This window comes from Megascapheus bottae, chromosome 29 (assembly GCF_031878675.1).
Source record: "Megascapheus bottae isolate mThoBot1 chromosome 29, mThoBot2.hap1, whole genome shotgun sequence".
NCBI classification, from domain to species: Eukaryota; Metazoa; Chordata; class Mammalia; order Rodentia; family Geomyidae; genus Megascapheus; species Megascapheus bottae.
Window position 1 is genome coordinate 10363308 of NC_143537.1, and position 7686 is coordinate 10370993.

Below are 7686 nucleotides of genomic sequence, written 5' to 3' on the forward strand. Positions count from 1 at the left end.
GAAATTCTGCTTGTTCTTCTTTGGAAGTATCTCTAGGTATATCTGCTACATGTTGGGTTAAGAACAAGTTGGTTGACCATAAAACTCAAAACTGACCTTGGCCTTTCTACAAATGAAAAACCGTACACCATCCACACGCTTCATGCAGTACTGATGGTTCCACATCTCCATCTGTCACCATCGTGGATATCACCGGTAGCTTCTGGGTCCTGAGTTCTGGGTGACTGCATTTTGCAGGCCCAAATCTGAGAATGGAAATAAATACATGATGATTACACAAGTCCTGGGGTGACACAAATGCCATGAGGATCTAAGGGAAAAAGTTGTAGAATGTGAATTTGGACTGAACATTGATGAGAAAGTAGGGTGTATGTAATGAATGGCCATGCCTGTTTACTATCTAATATCCGTAAAAGGTCATTGTCCCAAACTGGTAGTAATAAGGACCCACGGCCAACCACCGGCCTGGGAGGACCTTCCCCAGGGACCCTGCGTCCATGCTTACTCACAAGCTCTCAGGTACCTACACAAGGACTCCCCCGCCTTGTTCTTGGTCTGATAGGTCACAGGTTCTTCCAGCTGGTCAAGGAGAATGTGTAAATGCAGGAGCAGGTCCGAGGAGGGCATGTTGAACATCACGTAGAACATGAGTTCATGCAGGGTGTGTCTGTCCTTGCGATCATAGAAATCATCAGGAGAAAAGTCCATCCACATCGAAAAATGGAACAAAGGGTGCTGTGGGCAGATGGGTGACAGGAGAGTGAACAGCCACCCTCCCTATCATCAGGACCTCCCACCATAGCCCATTTCTCCCATGATTCCCATGCAGAGGCTGTTCATCTTAGATGCACACATGCAACTGGTGAAAGAAGTAGACACTCCTGCAAGCAGGATGCTCTTCACCAAACAAGTCTAGAAGCTTCTGGAGTACAAGTCTTCAAAATTCTCATCAAGATAGGCATTTTTAACATTGATTCTAGACTTTGGGCACAGAGCCCTCCCTGTCATCCCTGAGACCAGAAGCACACACAAGTGTGTGCTCTGCCATCTGCTCAAGTCCCAAGCATCAATCCCCTGCTGGAAATCACAAGTGGTGTGCAAATGAGAAGTTTGTACTTGGAATCAGAAGCTCCAAAGATCCCGTTTCAAGGACAGCCCTTCCCTTGGCCCCAAAGCCCACTTACTTCTTCACTTGCTCACCTTCCTCACAGTTAGGCCACAGTGATTTGTACCTGATGAGGAAGAAAAGGAAGTCATTCTATGGCTCCCTTTTTCAGAATTAACAGGACTCTTATGGGGTTGGCTAAGTCACAGTTGAGAATATAAAACAAGATGGTACCTGGGAGAAGTCCATGCTTTTCTCTGAAAAATTGAAGAGGTTTGAATGAATGTGTCCAAAATAAATGCTCTGTACGGTGACAGTAGCTCGTGCCTGTAATCCTAGCTTTTTGGGAGGTTGAGCTCTGAGGAACAGAGTTCAACACCAGCCTGTGAAGGAAATTTCCAAGAGACTGTTATCTCCATTAACCAGAAAACAGCCAAAAATGGAGCTGTAGCTCAAGTGATAGATTGCTGACTTTGACCACTTTGACCATCAAACTCAGGGGCAAAAAACAGGTCCTGAATTCAAGGCACAGGATCAGCACCAACAAATATTAATAAATACAATAATTTAAAAATGCTTCATATATCTATAAATGAATAAGCCCAATATATTCCTTTCTTGGTGGTTCAGTAGACACAGGGTCCTCCGTCCACCCTCCTCCAAGCCGTCCTGCCACACTACTTCACAGGCCTCCAAGACTGCTTTTGAAAAGTTCATGACAATCTTCACTCCAATTATCCACCATAAAGTGAAAATTAGATCTTTGATGAAAGTCATAGAGAAGTAACCTTGAGCAAAAACACTTAAGTATGCAACACAACATATATAAACATGGTTATAAAAGTAAAATAGGGCCAGATGTGGTGGGTCAAGCCTGTGATCCTAGCTACTCCTGAGGCTGAGATCTGAGGATCCTGGTTCAAAGCCAGCCCAAGCACGAAAAAACTCAAGACTCTTATCTTCAGTTAATGAGTAGAAAATGGAAAGTGGGGTTATGCAGGTAGGCTTGAGCTGAAGAGCTCAGGAAAGAGGCCAGGCACAGAATTCAAGCTCCGTGCCCACAGAAAAAAAAAATTAAAAAGCAAAATAGGATCTGTCAAGGGCATGAGAGGTTCAACTCACAGGTCTGGAAGGTGCAAGCTATTGTTTGGTAAATAAAATGCTGCATTTGCCCTTCACTGTCCACTACTATGTTAGTATGGACTTTATAAACTTTGTTTACTTAGGATTCCTAAGTTATTAGAAATATTTTCTAGGTATAATGTATAATTCTAGAAGCTAGAGGCAACAGGCTATTGGGTTAAAGGATGCAGTACTATATACCAGAATATTCTCAAAAAAACTTAATAATTATAATAATGGTAATAATAAAAACAATTTTACATTTTCTGTGATTGCTACTTTCAATGTATATTTTGAGTTCTTTTCTGATAGCACTTGGGTTAAGATACACAGCTATCCTGTAACTCAGTAAATACGTTTCCTTTATATATGTACTGATAATTTTTTCTATCCTTATACATTTTTATACTTGTTTTTCTACTAAAGTCTCAGACACAGGCACACACATTAGTCTACACTGAGGCCTGTTAATTCTCTTTCTTTTACTCAACATCTTTCTCCTTGAAAGGTCTGGCAAAGTTATATTCATGGAACTATCACCTCTCATAATGATACTTCTTATGAAGTACTCTCTGAAGGACCCTATGAGTCTTAAGCATTTAATTTTAGGATGATACAATAAATGGAAATAGTATCATCTAAGATAAAGGGCAGGAGGTGTTACTGAGTGCTATGTATGGGACTGGACATGCCGCCATACAAATGACAAGTATCACTGTCAAGTGCTCACTGCTTCACAGTACACATGGAAATAATGCATGTGCTACAGAGCCATAGTAACACAAACACGTTGGTACTGGCACAAAAATAGACCCAAAGATCAATGGGACAGATTAGAAGAACCAGAAATAAAACCACATACTCACATTTGTCTGATAGTCCACAAAGGAACAAAAGATGTACACTGTACATGCCTCTTCAACTATTGGTGTTGTAATCCTAGCAACTCAGGAATCTGAGGTCTGATGATCAAGGTTCAAAGACAGTCTGGGTAAGAAATTCCATGAGACTATTATCTCTAATAAACCACCAGTAAACCAGTAGTGGCAAGGTGGCTCAGAGTGGTAGACTGCTATCCTTGAGCACAAAAGCTAACAGCCTCCTGGCCCTAAGGTCAAGCCCCACATATGATTCCCCCAAATTAAAAAGAACATTGAAGTTACTTGTGATCTCAATATCCTCAGATGGTGATGTTTACTTAAAGCCAATTTTCCACATCACTTTGTAGGAATTTGTGGGCTGAGGTTATATAGACCTAACAGTTAAAGTAAATGAGTTCAGCCAAATGCTGGTGGTTTACACCTGTAGGATTATGGTTCAAAGCCAGCTGAGGCAGAAAAGATACTATGAGACTCTTACCTCTTGTGAAGCACTCAAAAACCAGAAGTGGCACAGTGGCTCAAAGTGGTAGTGTGTTAGTTTTGAGCAAAAGAGCTCAGTGACAGTACCCAGGAGCTGAGTTCAAGCCCCAGGGGAAGGTAAAAAAATAACATCTCAAGCATAAACGGTGTGCACAAAAGACTACAGACTCAGGATGAAAGATTAAAGTAATGAATAATGAATATGGTCAAAAACAGTTCTTTGAAATTTATTACTGGGGAATGTAGCAGAAAAAAATGAGAAAGCAATGATACATTTCTAATCAGTCTTATATTATTTGTTTTGAAATCATTAACTGCTTTAAACTAAACAGGCATATAATTTTATAGAAAAACAAGTTATACATATATTTTAATCTGAATTCCATATTTTATAATTTGCGGTTGGTAAATCATCATTCTCTTTTCATATAAAACATGTGCAACCCCATTAATACTTCACATAATTCCAGAATGTGATATAATTCTTCAATTTCTTCTGTTCTCCCAATACTCTACCCCCCACTCTATCCTAGTGCTTAAACTCAAGGCATCAATTATGCTAGGTAGGTGCTCTACCAGCTGAGCTGCACACCCTGCTCTTTTTTACTTATTATACTAGGGTTTATGTTTATGATCATGTCATCTTGGGCCACATTCTTTATACCCTAAGTAGCTGAGATAAAAAGCACAACACACTGGGTTCACTTATTAAGATAGAGTATTGTGAACATTTTCCCTAATCCTCAGTTTCTCAGTAGCTTTCTCTTTTTTGTGGGTCATGGAGCTTGAACTCTGGGTCTGGGCATTGTCCCTGAGCTCTGCAGCTCAAGACTACCACTCTACTCCTGGGCCTGGGTGTTGTCCCTGGGCTCCTCATCTCACGGCTACCACCCTACCCCTTGACACACAGCCCCACTTTCCCTTTTGTAGTGATTAATTGGAGATAAGAGTCTCTTGGTCTTTAGTGCCATGGCTGGCTTTGAACCACGATCCTCAGATCTCAGCCTCCTCCTGAGTCACTAGGATTACAGGCATGAGATACAGTCCTTGACTTCTCAGTAACTGAAATAACTAGGACTACATGTGAGAGCTACCATGCTTGGCTCTAATTACTAACAAAACACAGGAACCAAGTTTGAATAATTTAAAACACATGAGCAAAGTTTTAATAATTTTTACATGTTGATTTTGGGGACAATGAGTGCTTTTTATTTCCTAGATTCAAATTTCACCAAAAAACATTTTTTTTATTTCCCAGAGTTAAGAAAGCAGATAAACTTTTTAAAAAGGTGATTAAGTATTTGAAAAAATACAAAAGCTTAAAAGAAGGTATTCTTGGATATGACACATAATTTTGGATATGACACTTGTCAAAAAGATTTGACATCATAGTTGTTTTTTATGGAGAGTGTATTCCATACAGAGATCTTGTTGTCCTCATCTCCTATGGTGAAACGGCCTATACACAGGAGAGAAAGCCAGGCTGTCTGAAAACCCACCAAGGGAAGTCAGGGTGGCCATGTCCCAACTTCTGACCTGAAATGATTCAAGGATAGGGGTAGGTTAAATATAAAATCAAAGCAGAAAAATAGGAAAAATACATCACTATTCAAAATGTATGGGATCAAAGAGTGGGTGAAGATCATGTGTAACACAGTAGGTATTGGAAGAAACATCTTTTAGTATTAAAAAGAGAGGAGCAAATGAAAACTCAAAGGCATCTTGGAGCACATTTATTTCCAAGGAGGAGCAGTAAATTCAGTGTTGTATACTTGAGCAATGAGTACCTAGCCTTTTCATCCTGTCAACTGATTTTTCACTCTAGTATAGCACTGGTGGTTTCATTCAAAAACGGAACAAGGATGTTAGCCTCAACACAAACAGAAAAATAAAAATTAAATGGCTGTTGGCTAAAATGCAGAGTATATTATAAATTATACTCAGAGAAGATTCACTTTCCTATACATGCCTGACATTTTTTTCCCAGTCAAGAGGAGTGAACTGAGGGTGTGAGAACTATCCTTGGGCTTTCTCCAAGGCTAGAATTCTACCACTTGAGCCACAGTACCACTTCTGTTTTTTTGCTATGTTTGTGTTACCGAGGAATCGAACCTGGGTCTTCATGCACGCTAGGCAAGCACTCTTACTACTGGACCAAACTCTAAGCCCTATGCTTGATATTTTTACTACTGATCAGTAATAGGACGGAATTCTGAAACAGCAAAGGGAGAGAATGACTGACCCCTTGTAGTTTCACTCAAATTAGAAATCACTGTTCTATGAAGCTCGCTGAAACAAACCACGTCTTACATCTCTAGCCATTGATGTAGAAAGTAGCAGCTGATGGTCATCTTCTGATTGCAAGGACATAAACTGTACACAATTCTGGAATGATTCTGTCTTTCTCCGGATGTGCTACAAACACTCTATTTCCATTACAGCAGCAGGTCACCTCTGTGAAGGAAGAACAATAGCATTAGCTCTCTCACAAGCAATCTGGAATCACTTATTGATGAGCAAGGCTCTGCTTGCTCAGTTGTAAAAAAAAAATCTTATTGTGTCACTGTTTTGTGTCAGGACTCTGGATTGAACTGAGGGCCTCCTGCTCTCCCTCGGCTTTTTTCTTTAGGGATGATACTCTGCCGCTGAAGCCATATCTCTACATCTGCATATATCAGTGCTTAACTGGAGACAAGTCTCAGGTAATTTGCTGCTTGGCCTGGCCTGGCCTGGAGTCATGAACCTTACATCTGAGTCTACTTCTAAATGAAGATTATAGGCACAAACCACCATTGTCTGGATTAATTTCCCTTTGATAAAAATCTAAATGGAAAAAGTATAGTTTAACAGAGTTTGAATTCTTTTCTGAGCCTTAGAGATTTCCTGACAGGAATCAGAATGGCAAGCTCACATGTGGGAAACTAAACCTACCTCATGAATCCACTTTTCAGAAGAATATCTGGCTCATCACTATGGCTCTGGACCTGTTCTTCTAATATGCATGACAAAATTTACATTCAATTCCACACTGAACTAGAGGATATCCAGTGCCTGCTCTGCAGCATCACAAATTGTTTGCTGTCAAGGAGAAATCCCTATTTCTTTTCAATACGAAATGTTCAATAAATTCTATGTATCAATACCCATAACAAACCCAGGAAATGGGAAATACAATTTTTTTCTCTCCAATCACCTTTCTTTCTTTTTTTCTTTCTTTCTTTTTGTCAGTTGTGTGGCTTGAACTCAGTACCTGGGTGCTGTCCCCAAATGTCTCTGTGTTCAAAGCCAGAATTCTACCACTTGAGCCACAACTCTACTTCCATTTTTTTTTGCCAGTCTTGGGCTTAAGCTCAGGGCCTGAGCACTGTCCTTGGACTTTCACAAGGCTAGAGCTCTACCACTTGAGCCTCAGCAACACTTCTGGCTTTTTCAAAGTACGTGGTACTCAGGGTCTTGTGTACACTAGGCAAACACTCTACCACTAGGCCAGACTCGGGCCGCTCTACTTCCATTTTTGAATGGTTAATGGGAGTGTGAGTTTCATGGGGATTGTTTCTGCAGATCTGAGCCTCCTGAGGAGCTGAGAAGACAGGTGTGAGCCATGGGCACCCAGCTCCCATCACATTTCTATGTGAGTAGGTAAAGCTCAGTGACACAAGTAACTTCCTCTTCAACAAAAGGTGCTTCTGTAGTTAATTGGATCTGAAATTCAGTGGCTGTAAGTCATTTGGTCTTTTCACAATTGTATTAGTAGAAATAGCACATATTTTCTACTTCAAATGACCCATGATAGCTTGACATGGTGGGGCATGCCTGTAATTTCATTACTTAGGAAGCTGAAACAAAGCAGAGTAAGTTCAAGGACATATTGCCTATAAAGTAAAATCCCATCTCAGAATAGCACAAGGTAAATAGCTCCTGACAATATCAGGCTTAGAAGTTACTTTCTGCACCTTCTGTGTCTACAAAGAGAAGCCTGGAACTTTCCTAGGACAAACAACAGGGTCCCAAAGACTTAAACAAAACAATTGGATACCAGCTGTGTTTGCTGATTCCTGGGCCAATAGAGTATCATCCAAGGCTGCTCTTAATAGTTCC

General features: G+C 40.4%; 1 protein-coding gene and 1 long non-coding RNA gene across 2 annotated transcripts in view; both read right to left on the reverse strand.

Annotated features, from left to right (window-relative positions):
* Window positions 1-7686, reverse strand: part of LOC150044707 (ral guanine nucleotide dissociation stimulator-like) — a 358565-nt gene that overhangs the window by 185792 nt on the left and 165087 nt on the right. The window lies entirely within an intron of this gene.
* LOC150044713 (uncharacterized) lies at window positions 4751-7684 on the reverse strand. The gene is made up of 3 exons (XR_016533042.1): window positions 7625-7684; window positions 5899-6042; window positions 4751-5124 (listed from the first exon to the last, which is right to left on the reverse strand). It is a non-coding gene; the product is annotated as an uncharacterized LOC150044713 (long non-coding RNA).